The sequence below is a fragment of the Schistocerca gregaria genome, chromosome 2, assembly GCF_023897955.1.
Source record: "Schistocerca gregaria isolate iqSchGreg1 chromosome 2, iqSchGreg1.2, whole genome shotgun sequence".
Taxonomy (NCBI): Eukaryota; Metazoa; Arthropoda; class Insecta; order Orthoptera; family Acrididae; genus Schistocerca; species Schistocerca gregaria.
Window position 1 is genome coordinate 993,200,533 of NC_064921.1, and position 10,269 is coordinate 993,210,801.

Below are 10,269 nucleotides of genomic sequence, written 5' to 3' on the forward strand. Positions count from 1 at the left end.
TGGTAGGCACAATGGGTTCAGTAAATTTTCAGAGATTATCAAACTGCTGTTGCTGACGGTAGCGTCTTAGGAAATTTCATGCCACTTAAATAGAGGTCTCAGCGTGAACTTTCAGATGTGCATCTAATCGAGTGACTTGTTGATCTATACTTACTTTAAATGATTGTATTTTATCTGTAACTTTTTATATGTTTCACTACAATGATATCTTAAAGCATTAATGTCATTTCTCAAAGGTTTGGAGCTGTCTGCTAATGGAATCCGACGGTAGTTGAACACTAGACTGAGGAATTTGCACTATTGTTTCTTCTGACATACTATTGGCAATCTGATAAATTATGTGAAAAGTAGGTAAAATGCTGATCTCATTCCGTAAACAATCAAGCTTTGATTTGTACACATCAGCCACATGCAGATCAACGGCGTCCACAGTACCAGAATCTACCTTCTGATTACTAGTCAAATTTGTGGGTCAAATTACAGCGTCAGGAGACTGTACATTAATTGTGAAAAAGGAACTCAGGTTTTCTGTGGTGCTCTACAACAGTTGCACCGCAGAGTGGTCACTATCCTTGTCAACATTGTTGTCAAAATCGGAGAATCTTCCATCTTTAATTGTGAGATTACGCTCCGGAACCTTAACACTTTTGAGCAGCATCGTGAATCACATACAGGCTGCAAATGCAAAGGCAAAATACTGAATAATCAAATCAATAGAAAACAAAGCGGAGCATAAGAATTCCAATGAACTGAGGAAAAATTTTTAAACTGCGTTGCGCCAAAAAATTTAACTACTATTATCGCTACATAGTGGTTGAGAACACAGAATAAATGTTGTTGTTGTTGTTGTTGTCTTCAGTCCTGAGACTGATTTGATGCAGCTCTCCATGCTACTCTATCCTGTGCAAGCTGCTTCATCTCCCAGTACCTACTGCAACCTACATCCTTCTGAATCTGCTTAGTGTACTCATCTCTCGGTCTCCCTCTACGATTTTTACCCTCCACGCTGCCCTCCAATGCTAAATTTGTGATCCCTTGATGCCTCAAAACATGTCCTACCAACCGATCCCTTCTTCTAGTCAAGTTGTGCCACAAATTTCTCTTCTCCCCAATCCTATTCAATACCTCCTCATTAGTTACGTGATCTATCCACCTTATCTTCAGTATTGTTCTGTAGCACCACATTTCGAAAGCTTCTATTCTCTTCTTGTCCAAACTAGTTATCGTCCATGTTTCACTTCCATACATGGCTACACTCCAAACAAATACTTTCAGAAACGGCTTCCTGATACATAAATCTATATTCGATGTTAACAAATTTCTCTTCTTCAGAAACGCTTTCCTTGCCATTGCCAGTCTACATTTTATATCCTCTCTACTTCGACCATCATCAGTTATTTTACTTCCTAAATAGCAAAACTCCTTTACTACTTTAAGTGTCTCATTTCCTAATCTAATTCCCTCAGCATCACCCGATTTAATTTGCCTACATTCCATTATCCTCGTTTTGCTTTTGTTAATGTTCATCTTATATCCTCCTTTCAAGACACTGTCCATTCCGTTCAACTGCTCTTCCAAGTCCTTTGCCGTCTCTGACAGAATTACAATGTCATCGGCGAACCTCAAAGTTTTTACTTCGTCTCCATGAATTTTAATACGTACTCCAAATTTTTCTTTTGTTTCCTTTACTGCTTGCTCAATATACAGATTGAATAACATCGGGGAGAGGCTACAACCCTGTCTCACTCCTTTCCCAACCACTGCTTCCCTTTCATGCCCCTCGACTCTTATGACTGCCATCTGGGTTCTGTACAAATTATAAATAGCCTTTCGCTCCCTGTATTTTACCCCTGCCACCTTTAGAATTTGAAAAAGAGTATTCCAGTCAACATTGTCAAAAGCTTTCTCTAAGTCTACAAATGCTAGAAACGTAGGTTTGCCTTTTCTTAATCTTTCTTCTAAGATAAGTCGTAAGGTCAGTATTGCCTCACGTGTTCCAACATTTCGACGGAATCCAAACTGATCCTCCCCGAGGTCTGCATCTACCAGTTTTTCCATTCGTCTGTAAAGAATTCGCGTTAGTATTTTGCAGCCGTGGCTTATTAAACTGATAGTTCGGTAATTTTCACATCTGTCAGCACCTGATTTCTTTGGGATTGGAATTATTATATTCTTCTTGAAGTCTGAGGGTATTTCGCCTGTCTCATACATCTTGCTCACCAGCTGGTAGAGTTTTGTCACGACTGGTTGTCCCAAGGCGTCAGTAGTTCTAATGGAATGTTGTCTACTCCGGGGGCCTTGTTTTGACTCAGGTCTTTCAGTGCTCTGTCAAACTCTTCACGCAGTATCGTATCTCCCATTTCGTCTTCATCTACATCCTCTTCCATTTCCATAATATTGTCCTCAAGTACATCGCCCTTGTATAAACCTTCTATATACTCCTTCCACCTTTCTGCCTTCCCTTCTTTGCTTAGAACTGGGCTGCCATCTGAGCTCTTGATATTCATACACATGGTTCTCTTCTCTCCAAAGGTCTCTGTAATTTTCCTGTAGGCAGTATCTATCTTACCCCTAGTGAGATAAGCTTCTACATCCTTACATTTGTCCTCTAGCCATCCCTGTTTAGCCATTTTGCACGTTCTGTCGATCTCATTTTTGAGACGTTTGTATTCCTTTTTGCCTGCTTCATTTACTGCATTCTTATATTTTCTCCTTTCATCAAGTAAATTCAATATTTCTTCTGTTACCCAAGCATTTCTAGCAGCCCTCGTCTTTTTACCTACTTTATCGTCTGCTGCCTTCACTACTACATCCCTCAGAGCTACCCATTCTTCTTCTACTGTATTTCTTTCCCCTATTCCTGTCAATTGTTCCCTTATGCTCTCTTTGAAACTCTGTACAACCTCTGGTTCTTTCAGTTTATCCAGGTCCCATCTCCTTAATTTCCCACATTTTTGCAGTTTCTTATACGTGACAAATTTAATATCAAAGATTTTACAAAGTGATCTACTGGCAGAGCTATCGCCAACTCTAACGTTCTTTAAATCAATCACGAGAGAAATTGACGATTATATTGAATGAATGTCTGAACTGTGGGATGTATACAGAACTCGAATTGTCGTGTGCCGTGTTGTTAATTGTAAGTGGTGTGCTTACTCTGTGTTATTGTTAGCGAAACTTTACACGAATCGATTGGGCAGTGCAGCTCCCAGTACCAATAAAGAAATACAGTCATTTAAAATATATGCAGCGCCTTAGGCGATGAATCATATGGCCCTGTTCAAAACTGATAACTTTGGTCCCTGTGCACTTAAAAAGTAAATTAAATTGTCTTACCTCTAGAGCAGCAATGGAGTAACATAATATATTCTGGTCTCAAATAAAATAAAATATGGTTGCTAACTACGGGCAGTGCTGGCCATAATACTTGAAATGCGCATGAAATTCATTTGGCTGATAAACGAGAACATTTAAGAAAAACCAACTTCTTTAAAATGTATTACCTGGGCAGTGAGGCGGTATTGATTATGGTGAGTTACTAACACTCAGTTTTGTAGCAAACGTACATTGAAAATTAGGTTCGTCTTTTCAGAAACATCTGACCGTTGAAGTTACATTACTCACAATTGATTCACATGCAATGACGTTTAAACAGCAAGTTTTATATAACTTTATTAATCCAACATAAATGCAGATCATCAAATTACATACCGTTCTGCTAAAACATTTCAGAAGCATTACAAAAGTGAAATATCTAACTAGCCTTTTTATCAAAATTGTTTACGTATATTCTGGGATTACTCAACAGTTAAAAGTTGTCAGCCAGCTCATCTATACTAATGCACTATCAAAAACGGAAGTCATAATTATTAATCACCTTTACCTTTCTTGCATGAAGACTTCTGCTTCCACGTTCAACAATAGTGACATACCTAAATTAAAGTAACTCCTGGTTGCTTTGCACAGCACACACCAAAACTACCTACTCCATCGTCTTTCCCTCATAGACAGCTACCTACAACTGTGCACCCAGACCTCTCTTACTCCAACAAAGCAGTATCTTTGGCTCTGCAGTCGCGCACAGTCAGCGATCCTCATTACCGAGCCTATAAGAGACATTCATCGTTTACAGCAGGGGTGGGCAATTGTTTTGGCCCAGGGGCCATATTATAGACACAGAGGTTAGTGGCGGGCAGGCCACATTATAGACACAGAGGTTAGTGGGGGCTGCACTTTATTATATATATATATATATATATATATATATATATATATATATATATATATATATATATATAGAGTGTGTGTGTGTATGTGTGTGTGTGGTATTCCCAAAATTTTTATGAAAATGCAAGTTTTCTTTATTTCTAATCACACATCACACACAAAATTGCAATTTCGGGTGTAGCAGCGAAAGCGTTAAAATGCATTGATTAGTTAGCCTTACATTTCATAAAAGGTATCGTAAAAATCATTAGATATAAATGAAAGACTCAGAAGCAAAGGGGTATAAGTATACTTCTTATAATTTTGATAAGACTAAAGTCACTCTTACGTCTTTCCTTCTGACATCCTCAAATAAGAAAGTTGTGTTCAATTTATTTAGCTAATTTAATATTATCTCCAAGTACATTAAATATTAAAAGAAGTTTAATGGGACAAATGCATCCTATACAATTTTGCGCACTTTTTTTTGAAATTAGGAGTGAAACTGCTAGTTGATATTCTCATTAGAACCTGCAAATTACTGTCTGTTAAACAGCTTCAGTATCTGCTCTTGTTGATTTTCAAGCAACTTTGTTGAGAAATATACGTCGATCCAAATATGGAGAACATTTGCCTGCAAATTTCTTGATACATGGAATTTTTCCAGCTAGCAGAGATTTATGAAAGTCAACTAAAGTTACAGCACTAAACATTTCTTTCACTGCGTGATCTGCCTACATGTCAATCAGTTCAAATTGCAGCACCTGTGGTGCAGTGTCTGTATCAGCAGTGATGGGGTACGATGAAACATTAAATTGAGGCTCTGTTTTCTTAAAATCCTGAAATCTTGTAGTAAACTCAGCCTTTAAACTCTGCAGATAATCCCTAATCTTAGCTGAAACCCTTCCAGGTACTTTCTGTTTCCCTAGTAAAGGGAAATGACAAATTTGCCTTAATTTGCTTGCCTTGCAAACACATCTAGTTTTGTTTTAAATGCTTTGACATGTGTACACATTTCATGAGCAAACAACCCCTTTCCCTGCAATGTTACATTCAGCTCATTCAGTTTTTCAAAAATATCAGCTGCAAACATCATCTCTCATATCTCCACTCTTCACATCCTATTTTTGCAACAAAATCATGAGATATCTCCTTAGTGTCCAGAAATAAAATAATTTCATCCTGTAATGCCCAGACTCTTTTTTTAATACTTTGCCCAAGCTCAGCCACCTCACACTGTTATGGTACCAGAATGAGATTTTCACTCTGCAGCGGAGTGTGCGCTGATATGAAACTTCCTGGCAGATTAAAACTGTGTGCCCGACCGAGACGCGAACTCGGGACCTTTGCCGCGAAAGGCAAAGGTCCCGTGTTCGAGTCTCGGTCGGGCACACAGTTTTAATCTGCCAGGAAGTTTCACTGTTATGGTAAATTACATCTTCATGTCCTGCCCCCACCTCCTTAAGAAGAGGTTTGAACTGTCTCTGATGGAGTGCCCTTGCTCTGATTGTGTTCACAACACCAACAACAGGATCTACCACATGCTTTAAGTCTAGTGCAGTGTTGCAGAGGCTTTCCTGATGTAAAATATAATGAAAATCCAAAATATCACTGCCTGTGTCTTCGGCTTGTAACTTGTCTTTTAAAAGTTTCACCATACCTACATTTTTCCCACAGAAAGCTCTGGCCCCTTCTGTTGTAACGCTTACCATTTTGTTCCAGGATAAGCCACTTGTTTCCACACACTTAACAACAAATTCTAACTAGTCCTGAGCAGTGGTTCTATCTTTCATGGATACTATACCAAGTAATTCCTCGGTGATGTCGAAATGTTTATTAATTCCACGGATAAAGATGAGTACTTGTGCAGTGTCTTTAATATCTGTGATTTCTTCCATTGCCAGTGAAAACCAAACAAAATCTTCGCTCACAGTCTTTAGCTGGTCTGCAAGTTCGTCACTAATTATATCAATGCGCTGCGCTATAGTTCTCTTTGACAACGAAATGCTCTCAGATTTGGTTTTAACCTCAGGACACAATACACTTGCACACTCTACCATGCACTGTTTAATAAACTCGCCATTCGAAAAAGGTTTGTTTCGTTGAGCAAGGTTATAGGCGACTATGAAACCTGATTCTATAGCACTATTTTGAAGCGGTGTTCGCTTCGTAAATAACGCTTGTTGCTTCTTCAAGCGTTTCACGAACTCCGCTGCTTTTATTTTTCGTTTTTCATCTAAAGTTTGCAGCCAAAGTCACTGTGTTTAGTTTCGTGATGTCGTTTCAGTTTTTACTCCTCGAATACAGCAACTGTATCATGGCACAGTAAGCATGCGGCTTTATTTCCTGCATCAATAAAGAAATATTTGGGCGTCCAGTCTTCATTAAACAGACGGCACTTATCACCGACTTTACGCTTCTTTTTAGGAGTCATGATTGTATTGAAGTAACAAAAATATATTACGTTGTACTGCTGCACAGACAAAACACAATTAAACCGCCCGAAAAAGAAGAAAATTGCTCTGAACATCGTACTATTCACTCGGCGCGGGATAAATACAGCGCTCCCATCAGCCACCGCGTGGAGCAGAAATTTGTGCCAATAGCAGGATGCACAGTGCTTTTTTCCGTGCTCGTGGTGGCTGATGGTAGTGCTCCCATAATCCATCGCGCCCACATGCAGCTAGGTTGGTTGCGTGATTGTAGAGACAGCTGTCGGTAGTACGCACTACCAAGTAGCGCAGATGCTCGCAGATTTTTTTAGTCGCGCGGGGAAGGGAAGTTTTCGTTTCCCTATGATTTTTGTAAATGTCTTGACGGACCACACAAAACCGCTCCGCGGGCCACATGTGGCCACCCCTGGTTTACAGTATACTAGTTTCATTTAAGTTTATTAATGTTCTTATCTTATCCTGGTGCCACATAAACAAGTGTGCCCCAGTATACTCCTTTCAACGGTATGCTCTTGCAACGGCGGCATATGAACAAGTTACAAACTTAGCGGCTTTGAGATGCTTCCAAAATTGGCCCGAAATCAATGATCATGTTCTTTGGTGCTGCCACCTGCCGTTTGTATTTGTTGCACGTTGACGTTGGACATAGACGGTGGTCGCATTATTGTGACTGGACCATGTATGTGTTCGCATCTTCTGGCAGAAAATTGGAGTAATGAAAACGTGTATTTTAGGGTTTTTGTGTGTATTGCTTAAAGTAAGGTTTGAGGAATAGTAAAATTCCATATGACCAGATCGAACAAAACAGTAAAGAGAAAAAAAAAGGGGACAGGAAGAGGAGAGTTAGATGCTTTGTGTGACTTTTGAAGACCTTTGAGCTGGTGAAGAACACACTTCCCAGATTGTGTGTGCCATCCGAGACTGTATCTAAACTGCTGTTAGGCAGATAAGAGGCGGCGCAGTACGTATCTCTTCACCCCTGAAATCCCGCCGGGAGGGGAATACGTCGCAGCAGGGCTGCTTATCCCACCCGATGGGGCTGGCAGTGAAATAAAGAGAGGCAGGGGGGCGGCTGGGCTGTCGTGTTTAACGGCGCGTATCTCTGCTGCCGGACGGCTATGGGCGGCCGCCGAGCTCTGCGACGTCCGCCCCTGGGGCGTGCGTGTGGCGGCGGCGGCGTGGGGGCGGAGGTGGAGGGACCGTGTGGGGCGAGGCGGCGCCGAACGGGAGACTTAAAGGCCGGGCCGGACCGGAGAACACACCCCGAAGCGACAACTTGGACGGTAAATCTGTCGCGCGGCGCTCTCCCGTACACGGAGCAAGTTGCGACGATAATAGCGAGCTATGGAGCCCCGTCCCACGCTCACGCCTCACACACCCCGCCTCTTCTACTCCGCATTCGCGACCTTACACTCTCCGCAATTGTTCGGAGACTGTTACTTCATCGCGAAAGAGCGGCTTTGTGCCGCTACAAAATTGGGGAGGCGGTAGAGTGCTAGGGTGGCGAAAGTGCTCAAGTTGAACCCGTGATCTGTTGTTTGCGTGCGCGGGTGGAGCACGGCAACAAGACCGGCAGTTCGGATTGCGCCAACCAGTGGCTAGGAGAAACGGAAAACGTAACAATGAAACAGGAAATTCGTCCTAGTCAGTGCTATAAAGCTAAAGTGTGCTATCAGTAGCCATAAAGATCTAATTATTAATTCGAATATGTGAATCTGAAAGGAGGATATAAGATGAACATCAACAAAAGCGAAACGAGGATTATGGAATGTAGTCGACTTAAGTCGGGTGATGCTGAGGGAATTACATTAGGAAATGAGACACTTAAAGTAGTAAAGGACTTTTGCTATTTGGGGAGCAAAGTAACTGATGATGGTCGAAGTAGAGAGGATATAAAATGTTGACTGGCAATGGCAAGGAAAGCGTTTTTGAAGAAGAGAAATTTGTTAACATCGAGTATAGATTTAAGTGTCAGGAAGTCATTTCTGAAAGTATTTGTATGGAGTGTAGCCATGTATGGAAGTGAAACATGGACGATAAATAGTTTGGACAAGAAGAGAATAGAAGCTTTCGAAATGTGGTGCTACAGAAGAATGCTGAAGATTATATGGGTAGATCACATAACTAATGAGGAAGTATTGAATAGGACTGGGGAGAAGAGAAGTTTGTGACACAACTTGACCAGAAGAAGGGATCGGTTGGTAGGACATGTTCTGAGGCATCAAGGGATCACCAATTTAGTATTGGAGGGCAGCGTGGAGGGTAAAAATCGTAGAGGGAGACCAAGAGATGACTACACTAAGCAGATTCAGAAGGATGTAGGTTGCAGTAGGTACTGGGAGATGAAGAAGCTTTGAAACGTCCCCTTAGAAAAATTGTACATGACTGTGCTTAAACTGACACACAATATTTTTAGCGCAACGCAATATGACTTTCAAAAATCCCTACAAAAGAATGGCCCTGACTAACATTAACCTTTACGTTTCACAAATCACTTACCTCACAAAAATCTTCGTTACTCGAACTACTGCAATTCAGCGAGCACCACTACTGCCAGCTAAATAAAAGATTCAAACTGCGGAAGTCACTAACTACTGATTGGCACAGTTAGCAAATGAAAGATTTTAATAGAGAACAAACAATGTATTTACCTTAATAGTCATTATATATATATATATATATATATATATATATATATATATATATATATATATATATATATATATCAGTTCATGACATCAATTCTTTCAAATTTCAAAAACTCCGCCATCTCTCTCCCCACGTCCACCACTGCTGGTGGCTCACCTCCAACTGCGCAATGCTACGCGCCGCTAAGAGCCAACTACCCAACGCTACAATGGCGAGTATTACAACAATGCCAACCAGCCACAGACTGCACACAGCGCAGCCAGTGATTTTCATACAGAGCGCTACGTGGCGGCGGCATTACCAATAAAAAAAACCTAAACAGCATACTTACAGCTTGCACAGGATGGAATAGCATGGAGAGCTGCATCAAACCAGTGTCAGAACTGAAGACCACAACACACACACATGTGAATCTGCGACCATGAAAGCTTCTCTTCACATCCACTGTTCAATGCGACTCATTGTTTCCAACAAGGGTTCTCTATTTTATTTTATTTGCTGCCATTTAAAAATGACCTGCCATCTAGTTACTAAGACAGGTCTCATTTTTACAATACGAAATTATACATATACAGAAGATGATTCTTGTAACTTCCTGACAGATTAAAGTGTGTGTTGACGTCTTAAAGCATTAATGTCATCTGTCAAAGGTTTGGTGCTGTCTGCGCATTGCTTGTTATAGCTTCAATTTTATCGCAAAGACGTTTCTCACTTGCCGTAATGTCTGTATCTACCTGTTTGAAACGGCTATCAGTTGTTTCTGTGTACGATTAAGCTTGTCACGTATAGTGGAAAATTGTTCATTGAACTGAGTGATGATGTCATCTTGTATTTCCCGTATGGTGGAAAATTTTTCATTTTTATTAAATCGTTCATTGAACTGAGTCCTAGTGACAGCTTGTACTTCTCGTAACTGGGTATGCTGTCTAATCATCATCTTCATGAAATTTTGAATCGCTGC